Here is a 22,988-nt window from a genome sequence, read left to right as displayed (position 1 = left end):
TAAAATGGGGATTAAGAAACTGTGAGCCCCATGCGGGACCGGGATTGTTTCCAGCCTGATTAGCTTGTATTTACCCCAGAGCTTAGCATAGCGCCTGGCGCGTAGTAAGCATTTAACTGCTATCATATTTACTGAATCATATTAAGTGCTTATTGTGTGCAGAGCACTGTACTAAATGCTTGGGAAAGTATATACGACAATAAATGGTGATATTCCCTGCCCACAATGAGCTCACAGTATAGAGGGAGACAGCCATCAATACAAATAAATAAAATTAATAACAATGTTGGTATTTGTTAAGCGCTTACTAATAATGTTGGTATCTGTTAAGCGCTTACTAGGTGCCGAGCACTGTTCTAAGCGCTGGGGGAGATACAGGGTAATCAGGTTGTCCCACGTGGGGCTCACACACTTTTAATCCCCATTTTATAGATGAGGGAACTGAGGCACAGAGAAGTTAAGTGACATGCCCACAGTCACACAGCTGACAGGTGGCAGAGCCAGGAGTCGAACTCATGACCTCCGACTCCGAAGCCCGGGCTCTTTCCACTGAGCCACGCTGCTTCTCGATTACATATCTAAATATATACAGATCTATATAAATTACAGATCTATATATGTGTTGTGGGGCTGGGATCAGGGGAAGAGCAAAGGGAGGAAATCAGGGTGACAGAGAAGGGAGTGGGAGATGAGGAAAGGTGGGGCTTAGTCTGGAAAGGCCTTTTGGAGGAGATATGTCTTCAATAAGGCTTTGAAGGAGGGGGAGAATAATGTCTGTTCCAGGCCAAAGGTAGGCGTGGACCAGGGGTCAACGGCGAGACAGAAAAGATGGAGGCACAGTGAGGAGGTTAGCACTAGAAGAGCGAAAGGTGTGCGCTGGGTTATAGAAAGGGAGAAGCGAGGTAGGAGGGGTCAAGGTAATAGAGTGCTTTAAAGCCAATGGTGAGGAGTTTATGTGTGATATGGAGGTGGATAGGCAACTACTGGAGATTTTGGGGGGGGGGGTGACATGTCCTGAACGTTTTGTGTATATGTGGGTGTGTACTGATAGTCTACTGTGTGCAGAGCACAGCTCTGAGTCAGTCAGTCAATCATATTTATTGAGTGCTTACTGTGTTCAGTGCACTGTACTAAACTCTTGGGTGAGTTCAGTGTAACAATTTAAGAGACACATTCCTTTCCCACAGCGAATCTGGGAGAAGGCAAAAGAGGTGAAAGACACATGGCCTACCCTCAAGGAGCTTCAGGTTGTGCAGACAGATAGAAGCAAAGCTCCTTAATTATGGCATTTGTTAATAATAATAATAATAATGATGATGTTAGTATTTGTTAAGCATTTACTATGTGCAGAGCACTGTTCTAAGCGCTGGGGTAGATACAGGGTAATCAGGTTGTCCCACATGAGGCTCACAGTCTTAATCCCCATTTTACAGATGAGGTAACTGAGGCACAGAGAAGTGAAGTGACTTGCCCACAGTCACACAGCTGCCAAGTGGCAGAGCCGGCTTTCGAACCCACGACCTCTGACTCCCAAGCCCGGGCTCTTTCCACTGAGTCACGCTGCTTCTCTAAGCAAGCAGTATTATGTGCCAAACCCTATGGTGGGAGAGATACAAGATAACCAGTTCAGACACATTCCCTGCCCCACAGGAGGACCACAGTCTATGAAATAGGGAGAGGAGGTATTTTAACTTCATTTCACAGGTCCTGAAACGGAGGCACCGAGCAGGTAAATAACCTGCCCGCTGCCACACAGCAGACCAGTGACGATGGGATTACAACCTCCAGAATTCTAGACCTATGATCTTTCCAATGGACAACATTGCCTCCAGAACAGAGACTTGTCTGTTATATGGTGATTTCCAGCAGCTTCACATTAAATGCTTACCAGGAGAGCAAAACAACATTGAATTCCATGAATTCTGCAAACTTTTGACTCGTCGATCAATAGACGAGTGTACTTTTGAAGTTCTGCCAATTATTCTGAGAACTGGGAACCGTAACGTAGGAATCCGTGCACCTTCAGAGTCATGCGGGAGCTGTGATTAAATGAAAATCACACTGCCGACGTTAGCAGTGCCACTAATCTCAGTGGGTAAATTTGTCTGCTTTTATAAGGTGGCTGCATATAGTGTGTGCAATCGTTGACCTTTAAAATGAAGCATTTTACCTTCCTGGAATATTAGATCTGCTCTCTGCAAGCCACATTTTTTTTCCTGTCAAAGAGTACTAAAATAAGGAGGCATGTTGTCTAAGAATATGATTAATTTCTGAGATCAATGGATGATTAAATTATATAGAAGACCCGGTCAGAATAGTTCATTTTTAGGTAAAATCTCTAAGGGAAAATCTGATGCAATTTGAGTCTTTTCACAGATATTGTTTCTACTTAGGGTGAAGGAGGAAAAATATTCTCTCTGGGGCTCAGTTGCTGTCACTACTTCTGATAGGTTGTTAAAACAATTACAAAGTCTGACCTCCTGATGGCTTTGAAACCTGTCCCTATTGCAGACACTAGACTAGAGCCTATTCCAGACCCTAAGGCCACTTTTGGGTGGCCAAGAAAAAGCAAAAACAATGAGGGCCTGGGACATATTCAGCCTACCCCATTGAAGCGATGCTAGTCACATCACACCTTTATTACAGGGAACATGTGAGGGGAATGGATGACAGCAGGAGACCCAAACAAGCTATTCTGTGGCCCGCAGAAAGACTCTAAAGACACAGTGAAGTGAAACCTTACACAATGGGAAATTCATGATACCACACGGGAAAAAGCCCGTGCCAGGCACAGTTGTTAACATGCAATAGTGCAACCAGAGACAATTTATGCACGTTGTGGAATGAATTGTAGCTCACATACACATTGGTCTTAGCCACAGCCGTAGGCATCATTAAAACCATCAGACCTGAAGGACGGAAAAGTTTATACGTCTATATAATTCTGACATTACCTCTTCCTCATTAGCTAAACTTTCTTTATTCTCTATTTTTTATCTAACATGACATTCTGAGATTTTTTTTTCAGAGCTACCAGTAGAAATTAGAAAATGATGAATGTGAAAACACTGGATCTTTGCCAAATCAACTTAATACATATACATCTTGAGTCTTGGCAGCTTCTAGATGTCTTTGTTGCTTACAATTTAACAGTTTAGCTCTTGCAAATTTTATTTTGTCTGTATGATTTTAGCTTCAGTGCCTCAACAATTTTATTCACAGGAGAGTAGTGAAATTTGAACAAAAGCTATCATGCAAACTCACTTCCATATTCAGAAGAAAATCATGTACTTTTAAAAAAAACTTATCTGAAGGCTACTAAACCAAACCCCTGGGATCAAAGAAGGAATAGTAATAATAATTGTGGTATTTATTAAGCACTTACCATGTGCCAGACACTGAAACAAGCGCTGGGGTGGTTACGAGCAAATCAGGTTGGACACAGTCCCTGTCCCACATGGTTTATATGTGGGGCATAAATATGTAGATGGTCTAAGCTTTAACAACTGGCTAAGTGTAAACCAATTACTTCTCTAACCTTGTCTTAAAATAACCTTATCTATATTTTTATCCTAGCCTTAATGCAGTTTTCAGGACTCAATTTTTGGCAGTAATTGAATTTAATGTTCGACATTATGGGGTAAAATGGTTTTGTTGATGCTTGACATGAACTAATAGATTTCAAATAAAGTATTTCCTGGCTTTATTATTGGCTGGCAGACCTACGTTACCCTTTGATCGTCTCTGCTAGTTGCTATGCTTGGTGTTTTGCAACACGGCTTGGGAAGATATTTAATGTTTAGCCCAGGGGTTTTGAAGTTAGAATTCCTAATCACTTGATTTCATCTTTTCCAAACCCCGTGTAATACTCACAAAGTTACTTAACTTACCCCTTGCTAAAATGTTGCATTTATTCCAAGTGTTTGATGCTGTTTTCGTTTCTCCCACTCCGGAGAAGTAGCATTAAGTAGGTTTGACTGTCTAAGTGATGCATCGGTTAATCAGTCAAGAGTAATTAGTGAGCTCTCTCTGTGTGCAGAAAACTGTACTAAGTACCTGGTATAGAACAATACAGTGGGGTTGGTAGGCGTGATCCCTACCCACAAGTAGCTTACAGACTAGAAGGTGAAACAAACATTAAAATAAATTACTGATGAATATGTGCTCAAGCGCTGTAGGGATCTGGTGAAAAGTAAAGTACTTAAGGGTTACAGACCAAGTGCATAGGGAGGGCAAATAGGGGGCAGCAAGGGCTTGGTTAGAAGCAGCGTGGCCCAGTGGAAAGAGCCCGGGCTTGGGAGTCAGAGGTCGTGGGTTCTAATCCCGGCTCCACCACTTGTCTGCTGGGTGACCTTGGGCAGGTCACTTAACTTCTCTGTGCCTCAGTTACCTCAACTGTAAAAATGGGAATTAAAAAATGTGAGCCCCACGTGGGACAACCTGATTACCCTATGTCTACCCCAGCGCTTAGAACAGTGCTCTGCACATAGTGAGTGCTTTACAAATACCACAATAATAATAATTATTATTATTGTTAGGAAAGGCCTTTGGAGGAGATGTGACTTTAGGAAGGCTTTGAAGATGGGGAGACTGTTAGGATGTCAGATATGAATAGGGAGGGAGTTCCAGACCGGAGGGTGGACGTGGGCAAGGGAGCAGCAGCGAGAAAAGATGAGATCATTGTTTTTAATGGGCATTGGGCATGACTTCAAAATAGGACTAATACCTAATATAAATACAGATACATGTTACTATAAGGTCTAGCGAATCATTTTAAATTCAAATCACATTTAAATGACAGTGTAACAAATGATAGGAAATAATTAAATGACAGTAAGACCTTGGTCTTGTTCTTTTCATAAAATCTACTCTCTCCAGCAGGCAAGATTTTCTAAAATAAAAAATATCATTTGTTCATTTGTAATTTCTTGGCTATGAGGATCTTTGATTTACTTTGCTGACCTTTTAACTTCTCTTATCCTACAAACGCCTTCATCCTGCTTTGCTCACTCAATTTCTTGGTTGCCTGTACACTTTTGCAATCACCACCTCCTCACTCATTTTAATCCTCCCTTTTCTTCTACTTTCCTACAGTTCTCTAGAGTCTGAAGTTCCTGGAGTCCAGATCGGGGTGAAAGTGAATAATTTTATCAGAATGGCAAGTGAATGTCATTGGGTGTTAGTGGGGGGAAGATGGCTGTGACATTTAAAACTGTCCATTTCTGTAAAATCGATCAATCCTTAAATTATATTTATCGAGCACTTACTGGCTACAGAGCACTGTACTAAACTCTTGGGAGAGTGCAATACAACAGAGTTGGTTGACACGAATCCTGTCACCAAGGAACTTACAGTCTAGTGAAGAATCTTTCAATCTAGTGGAGTGAGTGTTATGCAGATGGGTGGGAAGAAGGGTGTGAGGGAAGGCATTTAAAACCCTAGCACTGAGAGAGTAGGTGGATGGGTGTGTTGTGTTAGTGGGGGTTGGAAAGGATGGCTCCAGTTGACCCCTCAGCCTAGTGAGGAAGATGGGGACCCGACTGGTCCCCCCATAGGATTTAGGGGATGGCAACCTGCAGGCTGAAAGAGATGTAAAAGTGGGAGGTGGGTAAACTTTCTCCTGGGCCCGACCCAGAGCGGCCCCCGCACCATGGCCTCAGGTGGGAGCTGCTGCCCCCTTGGGTCAAAATCTGCTCCATCACACACATCTGGGAAGCCCTCAAATCAGCAAGGGGCAGCCCGGTCCCTGGCTCTCCCCCGAGTCCCTGCTCTCAGCCCCTCATCCCCCATCCCAAGACCTCCCCCAAGCCAGGTGGAGAAGACTTGGGCTGAAAAAAGGTAGAAAGCATCTGCTTGGAAACATTACACACCATAACAATATTAGTGATACTCAGTGTTTTGCTTATGCAACTTTCAAAGCAATTCTGGGTTCATTCATTCATTAATTCATTAATTCGTATTTACTGAGCACTTACTGTTTGCAAAGGGCTCTACTAAGTGGTTGGGAGAGTACAATTTCACAATAAACAGACACATTCCCTGCTGACAACGATGGGTTCACATCATCTGTGGGCCTGGTGCTGTGATCGTTGACTGGCGGCTACTTTGGCTAAGGGTAAGGGAGGGAGTTATCGTAGCAACACTGGAAGGGAGGGACTACAAGAGAAGCAGCATGGCCTAGTGGGTAGAACACGGGCCTAGGAATCAGAAGGACTTGGGTTCTAATCCTTATTCCACCACTTGTCTGCTGTGTGACCTTGGACAGGTCAGTTGACTTCTCCATACCTTAGTTACCTCATCTGCAAAATGGGATTAAGACTGTAAACCCCATGTGGGACATGGATGGTGTCTAATCTGATTATCTTGTATCTACCCCAGTGCTTAGAAATAATAATAATAATAATGTTGGTATTTGTTAAGCGCTTACTATGTGCAGAGCACTGTTCTAAGCACTGCAGGGTAATCAGGTTGTCCCACGTGAGGCTCACAGTCTTAATCCCCATTTTACAGATGAGGTAACTGAGGCCCAGAGAAGTTAAGTGACTTGCCCACAGTCCCACAGCTGACAGGTGGCAGAGCCGGGATTCGAACCTATGACCTCTGACTCCCAAGCCTGTGCTCTTTCCACTGAGCCATGCTGCTTCTCAGTATATGCCTGATATATTCTTAGTATATTCTTAGTATATGCCTGGTACGTAGTAAGCACTTAACAAGTAACTTCAAAAAAAAAAAAAGGACTTTCAAGGCTGCACTGCTCTCCACCTTCCGGCCACGATGAGTGCCACTTTAACCTGGAGCAGGGGAAGTGACTGGCGATGGGAGACCTGCCTGGAGGGTCTAGGAAGTGATCTGAACTGATCAGTGTCTTCCTGGGCCCCAACAATTAGATGGCCCTTCCCTGTGAACATTTGCTCTAAATCCCAGTAAACCATCTGACCCTGGATAGAGGTGAGGAATCTGGCGAGGTCCTGGAAAGTCCTTGTCGCAAAGGATAAGAATGTCAGGCGCAAGGGGAGAGTTTTAAGCATGGGGAGCTGAAGTCCAAGCTCTTGTGGGGTTTTCAACAGGCTCTCGGCTCTTCAATTCCCTCTCTCTCCTATTATGTCAGGTGAACGTAGGACTTATGTGGAAGACAAGGGTCAAACTAGTTTTCCCCTCCCCATGGATCGTTGTGACTTTCTCCGGGCTGCATCCCCAAAGAACATTGGTGAGGGAGTTTCGTACCCTCTGCAGTTCACCATGTGGAGTCACTGAGTTCCTGGAGCCACTTCTGGGTCCAGCAAGCTACCTCAGTGCTTAGCGTAAACACTCAATAAATACCATATTGTTTTATGGTATTTGTCAAATGCTTACTATGAGTCAGGCACTATACTAGACATTGAGGTAGATTCAGCCTATCTGGTTGGACACAGGCCACGTCCCTTGTGGGGCTCGCTGTCTTAATCCCCATTTTACAGATGAGGTAACTGAAGCACAGAGAAGTGAAGTGACTTGCCCACAGTCACACAGCTGACAAGTGGCAGAGCAGGGATTCGAATCCTTGACCTCTGGCTCCAAAGCCCGTGCTGTTTCCACTGAGCCACGCTGCTTCTCAATCAAGCAATCAAGTGGAGGAGCCAGGATTAGAATCCAGGTTCTTCTGAATCCCCAGCCCATACTTTATCCACCAGGGCATGCTGCTTCTCTACTATCAGTTGATTAATCCCATCGATGGATGAGTTCCATGAAACCCTAGGAGGGTTTAGCTCCAGGCCCTTTGCTCCTGATCTGGAGTGGTAATAGTGCAGGGAGATTGGGTGGTTCCAAACCTCCAGACTCCATGACATTTTTTAGCTGACTAGATTCCTTGCGGTTGACTAAAATGACTCCCTAAAGGGTAAGGGTTAGACACACCTAGTAATAATGATAATGGCATCTGTTAAGCACTTACTATGTGCAAAGCACTGTTCTAAGGGCTGGGAGGGATGCAAGGTGATCAGATTGTCCCATGTGGGGCTCACAGTCTTAATCCCCATTTTACAGATAAGGTAACAGAGGCACAGAGAAGTGAAGTGGCTTGCCCAAAGTCATACAGCTGACAAGTGGCAGAGCCGGGATTAGAACCCATGACCTCTGACTCCCAGGCCTGGGCTCTTTCCACCGAGCCACACTGCTTCTGCTTCTCGCTGGTATTTCCTCTTGCAACCTAAATACCCAGAAAGATCCTGAGAACCACCCAAAATATTTTGGGGTTCAAGGATAGGTTGAGGGTACCTCAGAGTTAATTTATCAGCAAGAGGCTTTAGCCTTGAATGCTCACTACGCTATATCTAGCCTTTGTGCGGCTGAGAACAAACGGCTGTACCCAGGAATCAGCATATTTACTTGGTCCCCGAAAGCAACTCATTTTGTGAAATCTCCTTTTATTGCAAAATTTCCAGAGCAAAGAGCAAAATTTCAACACTTTTTACAAAACCAGAAAAAGTCAATATTTGCTGGTTTTAATTTTTCATGCCCAAGTTCTGAAGCAAGCTTTCTCTAGTTCTCAAAGCACGTTCTCCTGTGACAGTAACTGTTTCACTGCCTATCTATTGATAAATCTCAAAGTATTAGATGACTCATGGTAATCCTGACAGACAGTGAATGGCCACCTCTGGAGGTAGAACTCTCATCAACCCTATGGGAAGAAGTGGTATATATATGAAGGGGTAATGGGAAAGAAGGAAAAAACCCTACAGGAAATCATTGGATTTCCTGCATTTTGTGCATCATTAAAGCCACCTCTCTGAGATGCCATCTTTATGTTTGTGATGCTGACAGTGCCTGCCAGAAGTATGACCTCTTTCAGTTTCTATATTGAATTTGCCGACAGGAGACCTCTTTGGATATAAGAATGGGGATCATTTTATCGAATCATCACTATCATGCTACTCCACAAGAAATGATCACATAAGAAATGACCCAGATGGATCCTTTTGTAGATGTAATAGAGATGAACTGGAAAACTTACAGCGTGTCCAATACACGAGACTGCCAGCTGTTCTTTTTGAGAGTGGGACCAAGCTTGGGGAAGAAGCATGAGGAAAAGCATGAGCCTGGGAGTCAGAAGACCTGGATTCAAATTTCAGTTCAATTACTTTTTTTATTAGTATTTGTTAAGGGCTTACTAGGTACCAGGTACTGTACTATGTACTAGTCAGGTTGGATGCAGCCTATGTCCCACACGGGGCTCACAGTCTTAATCCCCATTTATAAATGATGTAACTGAGGCACAGAGAAGGTGAGTGACTTGCTCATGGTCACACAGCAGACAGGTGGAGGATCCAGGATTAGAACCTAGGTCCTTCTGACTCCTAGGCCTATCCTCTAGGGCACGTTGTTTCACATGCCTGGTGTGTGACCTCAGAGAAGTCACTTAGCCTTTCTGTTCCTCAATGACCTCATCTGTAAAATGGGGATGAAATCTTCCTCCCTCCAATTTAGATTGTGAGCCCATGTGGGACTGGGACCACATTCTAACTGGCTCATCCCCGAAGCCTCCACCAGATCTCGTGGCTGGACCCAAGGTGATAGAGGCTCAGGTCTCTCCTAGGATCCCTGCTGCCTCCAGACCAGCCCCCGAGTTCTCTGCGGTTGAGAAAAATCCACGCATCATGTCTGTGCCCCTGTTAGGTTCGGGGCTCGGACAGGGTTAACAGGAGACCTCAGCTCAGCCACAGAGCCCCCTGGCTGATTCTGAGACATCACCGGGTTGGTTGGATGAGTTGGGGAGTAGGAGAAACCCCTGGTCTAGCCCCAGAATCCTGCAGGGATGACAATAATAATACTAATAGTGGCATTTGTTAAGTGCTTACTACATGCCAGGCACTATACTAAGCACTCAATAGAAGCAAATCGGGTTGGACACAGTGTCTGTCTCACATGAAGTTCACCGTCTTAATCCCGATTTCACAGATGAGGTGATTGAAGCACAGGTAAGTGAAGCTCATTCATTCATTCAGTCGTATTTATTGAGCGCTTACTGTGTGCAGAGCACTGTACTAATCACATGGAAAGTACAATTCATCAATAAAGAGAGACAATCCCTGCCCACAACAGACTTACAGTCTAGAAGTGGGGAGACAGACATCAAAACAAGTAAACAGGCATCAGTATAAATAAATAGAATTATAGATATATATACGTTAACACAAGTACACAGGTATTAATGTAAATAAATAGAATTATAGATATGTACATATATAAATGAGTGCTGTGGGGTGGGCTGTGGGGGTAGAGCAAAAGGAGCGGGTCGGGACAATGGGGAGGGGAGAAGGAGCTGAGGAAAAAGGGGGCTTAGTCTGGGAAGGCCTCTTGGGGGAGGTGAGCCTTCAGTAGGCCTTTGAAGGGGGGAAGTGTCCTAGTTTGGCAGATGTGAGGGAGGGAGGGAGATAGGACGTGGGCCAGGGGTCGACGGCGGGACAGGTGAGTTCGAGACACAGTGAGAAGGTTAGCATCAGAGGAGTGGAGTGTATGAGCTGGGATGTAGAAGGAGAGAAGGGAGGTGAGGTAAGAAGGGGCAAGGTGATGGAGAGCTTAGAAGCCAATAGTGAGTTTTTTCTTGATACAGAGGTTGATAGGCAACCACTGAAGAATTTTGAGGACGGGGGTGACTTGCCCAGTATGTTTCTGTTGAAGATAATCTGGGCAGCAGAGTGAAGTGTAGACTGAAGTGGGGAGAGTCAGGAGGTTGGGAGGTTAGAAAGGATGATGGATGCTGCAATCCAGGCAGGATAGGATGAGTGAATGTAGCAGTTTGGATGGAGAGGAAAGGGCGGATCTTGGCGATGTTGTCAAGGTGAGGACAGCAGGCTTTGGCGACAGATTGGATATGTGGGGTGAATGAGAGAGCGGAGTCAAGAATGACACCAAAGTTGCGGGCTTGTGAGACGGGAAGGATGGTAGTGCCGCCCACAGCGACAGAAAAGTCAGGGGGAGGACAGGATTTTGGAGAGAAGATAAGTTCTGTCTGGACATGTTGAGTTTTAGGTGGAGGGAGGACATCCAAGTAGAGATGTCCTGAAGGCAGGAGGAGATGTGAGCCTGGAGGGAGGGAGAGAGAACAGGGGCGGAGATATAGATTTGGGTATCATCTGCATAGAGATGAGAGTTGAAGCGATGGGAGTGAATGACTTCACCAAGGGAATGACTGTAGATGGCGAATAGAAGGGGACCAAGAACTGACCCTTGAGGAACTCCTACTGTTAGGGGATGGGAAGAGGAGGATGAGCCAGTGAAGTGACTTGCCCAAGGCCACAGTTCAAACAAGTGGTAGAGCTGGGATTAGAACCCATGACCTTCTGACTCCCAGGCCTATTCTCTATCCACTACACCACTGGGACCCTGGGCTGGGACACGGAGCCCAGACTTGCTGGTAGGGGGCAAAAAAAGAATGGCCACCTTGGATGCAGCTTTAGGCTCCTTATTAATCAGTAATAATAATAATGATAATAATGTTGGTATTTGTTAAGTGCTTATTATGTGCAGAGTACTGTTCTAAGCGCTGGGGTAGACACAGGGGAATCAGGTTGTCCCACGTGGGGTTCACAGTCTTAATCCCCATTTTTACAGATGAGATAACTGAGGCACAGAGAAGTTGACTTGCCCACAGGCACACAGTTGACAAGTGGCAGAGCTGAGATTGGAACTCATGACCTCTGTCTCCAAACCCCGTGCTCTTTCCACTGAGCCACGCTGCTTCTCTAACAATCAGTAACAATGATTTAGCATCTACTGTGTCCAGAGCTCTGTATTCACTTCTTTCAGAGAATGCAATGGAGTTGGAAAACAGGATCCCCACCTTCCAGGAGGTTACAGTCAATCAATTAAGAGCTTACTGTGTGTGGATCAATGGGTTAAGTGCTTGGGGGAGTATAATACGAGGAAGTTAGTAGATACAAGGAGCTTCCAGTATAGAGACTAGTGGGGAGATGGACACAAAATCAGTAACAGATGGTTGGAAGATAAGGGAAAGGATTTGGCATTGAGAAAGGGCTTAAATAACAGAGTATGTGAGGCTTTACGTACCAAAGTGCCTCGAGTGGTTGTGAGGGCATAGATTCTGAGGTGATGCCAAAGTTCTTACAAAAGTCCGAGGGGGACATGCGTGACTCGGATTTTGAAGATGGGGAAAGATGGGGAGAGAGTTCCAAGAGGAAGAAGGGCATGAGCAAAGGGTCAGAGGCAGGAGAGAAGAAAATGGGTCACAGAAAATAGGATGAACAAAGAATGTATGCTGGGAAGTATTGGGAGAAGAGAGTGGGTAAGTAAGAAGGTTCCAAGAGGCAGAACAGGCTAAGTATGCCTGTCCATCCTGTGCAAAGAGCTCTGGATGCCAAGCTAACACAAGTGGAGATATTAGCCCCTCTTACCCATGGACCATAGACTTATAAATATGCATAACTATGGACAATCGCACCCACATATCTTTTGGTGTTTATCATAAAGCACATTAAGAGTCTTTCCCTAGAAAGAAATCCAGATTGGGCTTGACTGTATTAAATACATCAGTTAGATAATTTTCAAGATTATTTAGATGTTATCTACCAGAGTGGTCTAGTATTCATTTGTGTATTTTGTATTCATTTCCACATCGATCAACAAGGTGCTGAACTAAAAAGGAAACACTTCTAAAACGTTGAGATTTACAGAGATATGTACATACCAAAAAGAAGCTATGTGGATCATATTAGCTCTGAAGTTCAAGGTGACATTAAATCCCCACACTATGGACAGGGAACACTGGGACGCGGCGTGGCTTAGCGGATAGAGCACTGACCTAGGAGTCAGAAGGACCTGGGATCTAATCCCCATTCCTCCACTCGTCTACTGCATCACCTTGGGCAAATCATTTAACTACTCTGTGCCTCTCTAAAATGGGAATTAAGACTGTGAGCTCCATACAGCCAGGAATAATAATAATAATAGTGTTGGTATTTGTTAAGCGCTTACTCGTGCGGAGCACTGTTCTAAGCGCTGGGGGAGATACAGGATAATCAGGTTGTCCCACGTGAGGCTCACAGTCTTAATCCCCATTTTACGGAAGAGGTAACTGAGGGACAGAGAAGTTAAGTGACTTGCCCACAGTCACACAGCTTACAAGTGGCGGATCCAGGATTTGAACCCATGACCTCTGACTCCCAAGTCAGGGCTCTTTCCACTGAGCCATGCTGAATGTACCTACCCCTAGCACTTATACAGTGCCTTGTACATAGTAAGGGCTTACCAAACACTATTTATAAAAAGTGAGATCCTACTTTTATATTTTACTGCATCACCTTGCTTGGTGCTGGGCTTCCCTGTCTTAAAGCATTTTTCCCGCCTTCCTTGCTTTATCGACTCCCTGTTTGTCAACGTCTAGCAGCTGCTTGGCTATTCCATTGTCCATTCTCCTTTCGTGTCCCTCCATGTGATGACCACTGCTTCAGTGCTGGTAAACTGATTCCGTTCCAGTTCTTCACTGTTGGTGCTCTATTTCTGTAGAAAGGGTCCCTTGCGTAGGGCTGGAGATCTTCCTGGGGAATGCTCTTGTGCAGCTGTTGGTAACTTTTCTTCTCTCCTGTTGGTAACTTTTCTTCTCTCCCTTCTGCTCCTTGTTGAATACTGCTTAGTGAATATCCCTGAGAGCGTGGCGTTGGGCCTGCTGGTATGGAAACGGAGCTCTATGGAAGTAGTAAGCTCACTCAAAATGGAGGCAAAACAGTTTTTTTCCATCTCATTTCATCTCAATCAGTTGTATTTCTTAAGCTTCTTCCGCTGTGTGAGAGTACAACAGAAGCAAGGTATACGACCCCTGCCTTCAAAAAGCTTTCCATCTGATAGAGGAGGTAGCCACAGTATTATTTAAAAATAACAGGAATGGAGGAAAAGCAGGGCTATAGAAGGAAGAGATATATCAGGATGAAATGGCTGAATAAGTGAATATAGGAGTAAAGTATACATCTGAAGCATACATAAGGACGAAAAGAGTAAGGCATAATTAAAACCCGGCAAAGCACGATCAATCAATCGAATTTGCTGAGTGCTTACTGTGTGCAGAACATTGTACTAAGTGCTTGGGAGAATAAGCTATAACAGAGTAGGTACAGAGTAATAGCATGGAAATCAGAGAGTCAGTGTGATTTCTACTTTTTGTCTGTGCCTGTGTCTAAAGTTTAAACTCATCAATAGACAGATGTTCAGACTCAGATTGGGGTTTCTTTCACGTTGTTTTTAAGGTTCTGGTTGGGTCTGGGCTCGTGGCCTGTGCTGCTTTAATATATCATCTATAATCTTTGATCAAGCAATTTTTCCTTAATCTGTTCTGCTCTATGTTCATCTTCTGAAGTCTGCACTGTTTCTGGAATTCATGAAATCCATTGAAATGGCACCTGGCCTACAACCACCAGAATTAAAACAACAAATTAAACAAGTCTATTTGGAAATTTAATCAGAGAAGTAATCTCCTATTCCATTGCGTCCCTCCTTGGACCTGTTAAGTTTGCATGATCTTTAATCTTCAAACCCTGCAATCGCTCACATGGCCGCAACTGTTTCCTTTTTAAAAAACATTTTCACTCAAAGCTCTCTCTGGACAAAAAAACCTTGAAAATCGTTCTGGGCTTTCATGAAGAATCAATGCCATGATAAGCGTGATGATGCAATTTTGCTAATGCAAGCTAGTTAATGCTTAGAAAAAGAGGTCAGCTCATATACACAGTACTGTTCTCGAAAGCCTGAACTAAAACCAGATTTTTTTTGGCAGGGGAGGTGCAGGGGTGGATGATGGAAAAGAATGTGTGAGAGCTACGGTACTTATACACCTGCAAAAATTAAAAGGTTAAAAAAAAAAACTTCCTGTGAATCATTTCCAGATCTGTATACCATCCTCCAGGTCTCTACTGGAGTTCAAACTGCAGCTTAAAATGTTGGCGGAAGTAATTTCCTAACTGAGTGAAGACGCCGCAGGACGTCTCTGGAGATCAGTGACGCTCTAGGAAGTGGTAAAGCTCTGATTTCCTAGAATAGTGGTTTCTGGTCCCTGGCATCAGAAGGCACCTTTTTCTGGCAAGGGAGAAACGTTGAGACAGCAAGAGCCCAGGAAACGAAGCAGTGCGATTGTAGCACTTGACTTTGCCGACTAAATTTAGAGGAGGACCTGACCTTAGTTCCAATAGGTCCCAAATTAGGTAGGTGACCTCCGAATCCAGCATGTACCCTTCCAGCTATGAGATAGCCTGTTAGCACCAGTGATGATTACTATATATGGATTTCATTAAACACTACTTAAATGGCATGGCTCGAATCAGAGGCTCATGTAGAAGTTCTGTATATACAACCTACGGTGGGTTTATAATCATGCGGTCTTAACCATAATAAAGTGTTTATTTTATTTATTGAGTTAAGGTACAAAGACTATCAAAGATACATATCCAAGGAGGTATCTCTTGCCCTATTTAAGAATGTAAAAATAACATTAATGGATATGGGACTAACAAGTAGTTTTAAAATGATTCCTACCACCTTGTTAAATGACTTTAGGTGGCTGTTAGCTTCTGTTAAGAGAGGAGACGCTCACGCCAAGCCTGGTATTAAGAGGAAATGTAAGTTGATCACGTGGTCACGAGTTACCCTTTTCATTGGAGCTCTGGGGGTAATTGTGGTTTTCTGATGGTTAGTGCTGACCCTGCTTTGCTATCTGACAAGATGCCAGACAAATCCTACGTGCCACCAGAGTGGAGAGTGGGGGGAAGCTACCTTACCAAGTGTTTGTCGTCACCTCAGACAGTGTTGTTGTCTTGTCTGTTTGCCTCAGACAGTGAGGAACACAAAGATAGTCCCTCTGATATGTGTTTAATTCACATATTTTACTCTTGATATTTTTGATTGCTGAATATTTTCATTGCTGCTTGAATTATGTTCTTATTGTTCTGTGTGACACTACCCCCGGTCACCAAAAGACATAGGAGAAGCAGCATGGCCTACTGGAAAGAGCAAGGGCCTGAAAGTCAGAAGGACCTGGGTTCTAATTCTGATTCCGCTACATGTCTGCTTTGTGTCCTTGGGCAAGTCGCTTAACTTTTCTGGGCCTCAGTTCCCTCATCTGCAAAATGGAAATTAAGAGTGTGAACTCCATGTGGGACAGGGACTGTTCCAGCCTGATTATCTTGTATCCACCGCAGTGCTTAAAACAGTGCGTGGCACATAATAAGTGCTTAACAAGTACCATAATTATTCATTATTATTGTGCATCCCTTGTAGGCTGAGGGCCATTTCTTAACTGATTTAAATATGCAATTATCCTAGTGGTTTGCCCATTGTATTTAATACAGTTAACAGTAATAATAGCAATAGAAATACTAATAATAATAGGAAATGAAATCATATCAAATAGTTCATTATACCAGATAAATCAGGACATGAAGAGACTTGGGTTTTCTAGATCCTTAGAATCCTAGGGTTGGAAGGAAGCCCATAGCCCTTCGACCATCCTTGTCTTCATGCAGGAAGCACTGTCCCACCTCAGGAAAATGAGGGTGTCCACAGTTCTGTCCATATGGGTGGAAGAATAATAACTAAAACCCAGCCAAATGCCCAAAGAATCCTCCCATAACTCAAAAGAACCAATGTCCAACAGGATCACTTTCCCTTTATCTGGTAACATTTCTCCCCCTCTAGACCTTAAGTTCATTGTGGACAGGGAATGTATCTGTTTATTGCTAAGTTGCTCTCTCCCTAAGGCCTACTACAGTGCTCTGCACACGGTAAGTGTTCAATAAATAGGATTGAATGAATGCACGAATGAATAACATTTTAACGATGCCAAATGGATCAGTGTCCAAAAATGACCAGGCAAAACTGCTCAACAACAATATGGGAAATACTATATACAGTAATCACTATTCCAGTAACTTGTACTAACATATGAATAGTAAACCATAAATCTCCAGCTAAAATGGATAGGGGAAGAAGTCCCTCACCCCAACATGCAATATGGTGGGACCCTGGCCTAATCTCTCAGCTCTGCCTCACTCAGTGGGGAGTGTGATTTCTCTCAGGTGATATCTTAGGTACTGGTACTGTAAGGGATAACTAGCTATTCTCTTCCTTTGTTTTATTTCTTGCATCCATTCTGATTCCCATTAATTAGAGTCTTCTTAAAAAGAGTCTCTTCATTTATTTCTCTAAAAGCTTTGATGATTATTTTGGTAATTATTTTGTGACATAAATTGTATTTGCCATCTCCAACTAGATACAACTGATAACTATCTTATGTAAGTCTCATTATGATGTCAATATGACATCACAGATAAAAGGACTTGATTCATAAAGTCAACACTTTTGGTTTTACTAGCTAACTTTCCACAGTCTCGTTTTCCCGCGACAGGTTTGCTTTTTATGTTCACATAGATCCTCATAAATGCAAGACGATCTTTATGCATCTATGCAGGACAGTGCTATGTGGCTTTATCTACTCTTAGGCCAAATGGCGCATAGCCTGACGTGTCTAAGAGGGATTATGTTTCCGTGGTTTTCCAAGATCTCACAGAAATGAGAACTTGCAAACTCTTTTGGGAATAATTCTGGTGATTTTGTAATCCCACACTCAAAAAATTATTCTCTATGCCCAAAGTGAATATAACTGCCATCACATCAAAAGTAAAGTAACCAATTCTGTCCCAGTAAACTATATAGAGATAACATAAAACATACTGAAGATATGTTCAGCCATTAAATCTTAGGAAAAATAATTACACCTGACTGTGATTTCAGTTTGGCTGGATTTTGAACTACTAAGTGTCCGAGGATTTTTGTTATTGATTGATTTGGTTTTATTGACCCTGTAGACTCTTTTCACAAGGAATGGCCATTTTCCAGTTCAGTTTTACCTGAGTAAATCTGCTTTCTGGATAGTTTCGAAGTTTATCTTAAACTGAGGATATCCAGAACTGAATTAGGAAGGCATCATGGAAGGACCAAACACATGAGAATGACTTTTTCTGGGTCCAGTCAGTTTAGTGTGCTGTATCCAGCCAGGGGTGACAGGGTTCCTGAAGAACTTTATGCTCGTTGTCCTCTTTGCAAGCCATCCCGGTGTTCCTTTACATTCTCATCCATCTATTAATCCAAACTCTTCTTGAACCTGCTATTTTTGACTGCACAATTTCCTGTGATGACGAATTCCATATATTTGTCATGTACTGGATGAAGAAATCATTCCTTTTGTTTGCTTTGAACCTCCAACCCCAAACTTCAATGGGTGCTTCCTTGTACACTTGTGGGCAAGCTCCTTGTGGCCACTGAACATATCTAGCAACTCCATTATATTGTACTCTCCCAAGCATTTAGTACAGTGCTCTTCACAAAATGAGCACTCAGAAAATATGATTTGACTGTGATTTAACGAGCAACCATTCCAAGTTGATTCTGTCCAAATCGCTCCGTGGTTTTACGTAATTCAATCACATCTCCTCTCGACAGAAGAGCCCTTAATCTTTTCAGTATTTACCCATCAGGAAGCTTCCCCATCCCCTGTGTCTTCTACTTTGTCCTTCTCTGCTCCTTCTCCAGTTCTATGCAGCTTTCCCACCAGGCTTGCACATAGGGGATGTATCTGCCAACTCTGTTAAACTGTACTCCCCCAAGGGCTTAGTAGGGGGGTCTGCACAGAGTAAGCACTCAATAAATATGATTGATTGATATTATTGGTTCAAGCACAGGATGGTTTTGTATATGGTTCTGTACATGGTTTTATATATGACAAACTGCTGTCTGTTTTTATGATTTATAGCCCCTTCCTGATTACCCCTAGCACCTGGTTGGCTTTTTTGGGTATTCGGTGAACCAGTAATTCCAAAGAAGAGTCAACAATGACTTGGGGATTTCTTTCATGAGTTGTAACAGAGAGATAGTGAGAGAGAGAGAGAGGGCACCGAGCCCACCATTGTGAAGTCGTAATTTGGATTAGTTTTACAGGTACATTGCCTTCCACTTACTCATGCTGAGCTCATTTACAGTTTTCTTTCGGAGTCCTCTGGGTCTAATGGATTTGGAGGAGCCGTCCATGTAATGTGACACATGACATCATTACTTCACTCTGCCTCAAATGACATCGGAATCTCCCCCGGGTTTAGTGGATCAGAGCCCAGAAAGGAGCCTCCCAAGTTCCCAGATAGGCTATCTTGCCATTCCACCCCTACCCTCTGCCTCTTGCCTCTCGCTGGTTCTCACCACCCCCTGGGTCAGTGTCCCAGGGCACCGAATGTTGCCATGAATATCCAGCCTTGCTTCACTGACAATCTTTAATCCCCCATCCGTTAGCCAAACTGCTGAGGGTATTACTTTTGCTAATTGAAGCAGCATGGCATAATAATAATGATAATGTTGGTATTTGTTAAGTGCTTACTATGTGCAGAGCACTGTTCTAAGCGCTGGGGTAGATACAGGGTAATCAGGTTGTCCCACGTGAGGCTCACAGTCTTCATCCCCATTTTGCATGAGGTATCTGAGGCCCAGAGAAGTTAAGTGACTTGCCCACAGTCACACAGCTGACAAGTAGCAGAGCCGGGATTCAAACTCATGACCTCTGACTCCCAAGCCCATGCTCTTTCCACTGAGCCAAGCTGCTTCTCTGGCCTAGTGGACAGAGCACGGGCCTGAGAGTCAGAAGGTCATGGGCTCTGATCCCGACTCGGCTGCTTGTCGGCTGTGTGACCTTGGGCGAGTCACTTCACCTCTCTGGGCCTCAGTTATCTCATCTATAAAAATGGGGACTGAGACTCTGAGCCCCACGTGGGATGGGGACTGTGATCAATCCGATTTACTTGTATCCACCCCAGTGCTTACTACAGTGCCTGATGTATAGTAAGTGCTTAAGATGTACCACAATCATTATTATTGATAGTTGTCAATTATTTATTATTAACAGTAATAATATTAATTGGGCTATTAGTATGTTTGACTCTGGAGCCCATGTTATCTCCAGTGCTGCTGCTCCAGCCGGGTTAACTCTCTGGCAGCCACTGGGCAGGGACGGGATAGGAGAGGGGAGGTGAGGGGGTGACCCTCTGACCCTGCTTCTTTCCCTGCCGGTCAGGGGACTCTCTCCTTCCCCTTGTCGACTTGCCAAAGCTGAGCTGATGGCTTCTGAGTTGGATTGGCCAACTGAGACCATTCCTGATGTCAGCCCAGAGTTGCCAGATGCCAGATGCCAGCCAGAAAACAGAGTGATTGGCGGGGAGCGTGCTCCATCTGGGAGAGACTGAGAGCTGCTTTTGGCCGGGACAGGGGGTAAAGTGGTGACAGGGGTTCACCCAGCTTGGGGAACGCGACGTGGAGTGTTCAAGCATGACTCCTCCCATCCGCCTCTCCCCGATTAGGGTCCCTGGTATTTCGCCCCCCTAGACTGTAAGCTCAGTGTAATAATAATAATGTTGGTATTTGTTAAGCGCTTACTATGTGCAGAGCACTGTTCTTTGTGCCTAGCACTGCCTTGAGTTCTGGGGTAGATAAAATTCAATAAGATTGAGTACAATCCCTGTCCCACATGAGATTCACAGTCTTGGCTTCTCAAATACTGCTATATAGGCATTAATTAGATTTCCCTCGTGAAAAGCAACATGCCCTAGTGGAAAGAGCACGGACCTGGAAGTCAGAGGACCTGGGTTTTAATCCCGGTCTGCCCATTGCTCTGCCAACTGCTTGCTGTATGACCTTGAGCAAGTCATTTCACTTCTCCATGCCTCACTTGCCTCAACTGTAAAATGGGGATTAAATACTTGTTCTCCCTCCTACTTAGACAGTGAGCCCCATGAGGGATAGGGACTGTGTCCAACCTGATTAACTTTTACCTTCCCCCACACTTAGAACAGTGTCGGATGCATAGTAAGCGCTTAACAAATACCATAAAAAAAAACAAAAAAAGGAGACACTATGGAATGAATCTCCTAGGCTCCTTCTCCTCTTATTGAGCATGAAGTCTAATTGGATTGACTTCCACAGGTGTGCCTGAAGATTGAGTGGGAGTAAACTTCAGGAGAATGAAGGGATCTGATGGGGAGGAGTGATGATAAGTATGATGTTTTCCATTTTTTCCTCACATCCACTGCCTCTACCAATCTACCTTCTCACCTTATGCACCCACTCACTCTATCTCTGTGTGAACAGTGTGATCCGGGTAGTGAGTCTCAAATTGAACTTTTCGGCTACACACACTCACAGCTGAATTTCACCTTCAGTGGTTGTGTCATCAAATAGGGAGAGTGATTCTCTCTCTCTCTCTCTCTCTCCCCCTCTCTCCCTCTCTCTCCCTCTCCCGCTATCTTTCTCTCTCTTCCTCCTTTCCTCACCTTATTTTCACTCCCCCCTGCCCTTGCTCTCACATCCAGATTCTAAACTTGTCGTGGGCAGAGAATGTATCTGTTTATTGATGTATTGTACTCTTCCAAGTGCTTAGTACAGTGCACCGCACCCAGCGAGAGCTTAATAAATGCGATTGAATGAATGAATAAACCTCTCTCCTCTTTCTCTGCCTATTCACCAATTAGAGAAGCAGCCTGGCATAGTGGATAGAGCACAGGCATGGGAGTCATAAGGTCATGGGTTCTAATCCCAGCTCTTCCACTTGTCTGCTGTATGACCTTGGGCAAGTCACTTCACTTCTCTGGGCCTCAGTTCCCTCATCTGTAAAATAGGGATTGAGACTGTGAGCCCCACCTGGGACAGGGATTGTGTCCAACCCTATTATCTTGCATCCATCCCACAGCTTAGTACAGTGCCTGGCACATAGGAAGTGCTTAACAAATACTGCTATTATTATTATTATTATTATTATTATTACATTATCTTTACCAATGTTTTTGGGAGATATTGAGAGAGATCTATCAGGATGGCAGTGGCGCAACTGATCCTGGTAGTAAGGATTTGGGCACGGGGTGCTGAGGGGGAGGTGGAAGTGAGTCTTGGGGCATATAGAGTGGTGGGGAGTGGCAGAGGAAAGCCTAAAGAGTCTTCCTTAGTGAGGTGGGCAAGACGCTAAGCTAAAGGCTATTACAGCTCAGGGAAAAACTGGATTTATTGGGCTACGCTGGCACATAGAGAAATCTGGACAATGTAGGCCATAATGGCTTATGGTAATCCAGTTAACGTAGGCTGAACCACTTGGCAAATTCCTGTTTATCTAGTGGACAAGTCCAGCCTTGGCTAAATGTAGTTCCTTCTAGGACCCCTCTCAACTGTAAGCTTGTTGTGGGCAGGGAACGTATCTACCAACGATATTATATTGTACACTCTCAAGCTCTTAGTACAGTGCTTTGCACACAATAAGCCCTCAATAAATATGATTGATTGATTAACTGATTCAACTGGGGACTAAAATTATCTTGCGTTTGGTCAGAGTCAGATCATATAACAGGCACGATGGCATTATACCTAATTTTATACCCATTCAGTGACTCTTTTTTTTCCAATACGAAAACATTCAACCCAATTTTTTGCAGAGAGAAAGGTTGGAACACTCTACTCAAGCTTTTTAATTCATCAGTAGTGAAAATGAGGGAGGCTATTTTTTAAGGGAAAACTTTCATCCCCATCAAAATGGATATGAATTATCTGAAAATCTCGACCTAAGGGAGATAAGATGATATATAATGGATCTGGTTGAATGTGGGATAGCTCTACTTCCCTGTGTATGTTTTGGTTAATAGAATGAGATTTATAAGGTCTTGATGATAGCAGATTTGAATTTAGACAACACTCAGAAAGTAATTAGAGTTCTGAAATTCTGTCATTTTGGTAAATGGCACATAAGTATACCGTAGAACCCTTGGGAAGCACTGAAAAAGTAAGATCTGGAAACGGGATTAAATGCTACAATTTTCTTTTCTCGATACCCCACCACTGCTCCCCCTGAAATTGCCACAGTTTGTTTCCCTCACACTCGATCGACATGAGCAGCCATTTGCCTCCTTTGGTGGATCCTGGCAACATGTGGC

Source organism: Ornithorhynchus anatinus, chromosome 7 (genome assembly GCF_004115215.2).
Source record: "Ornithorhynchus anatinus isolate Pmale09 chromosome 7, mOrnAna1.pri.v4, whole genome shotgun sequence".
NCBI classification, from domain to species: Eukaryota; Metazoa; Chordata; class Mammalia; order Monotremata; family Ornithorhynchidae; genus Ornithorhynchus; species Ornithorhynchus anatinus.
This window is presented reverse-complemented; position numbering follows the sequence as displayed.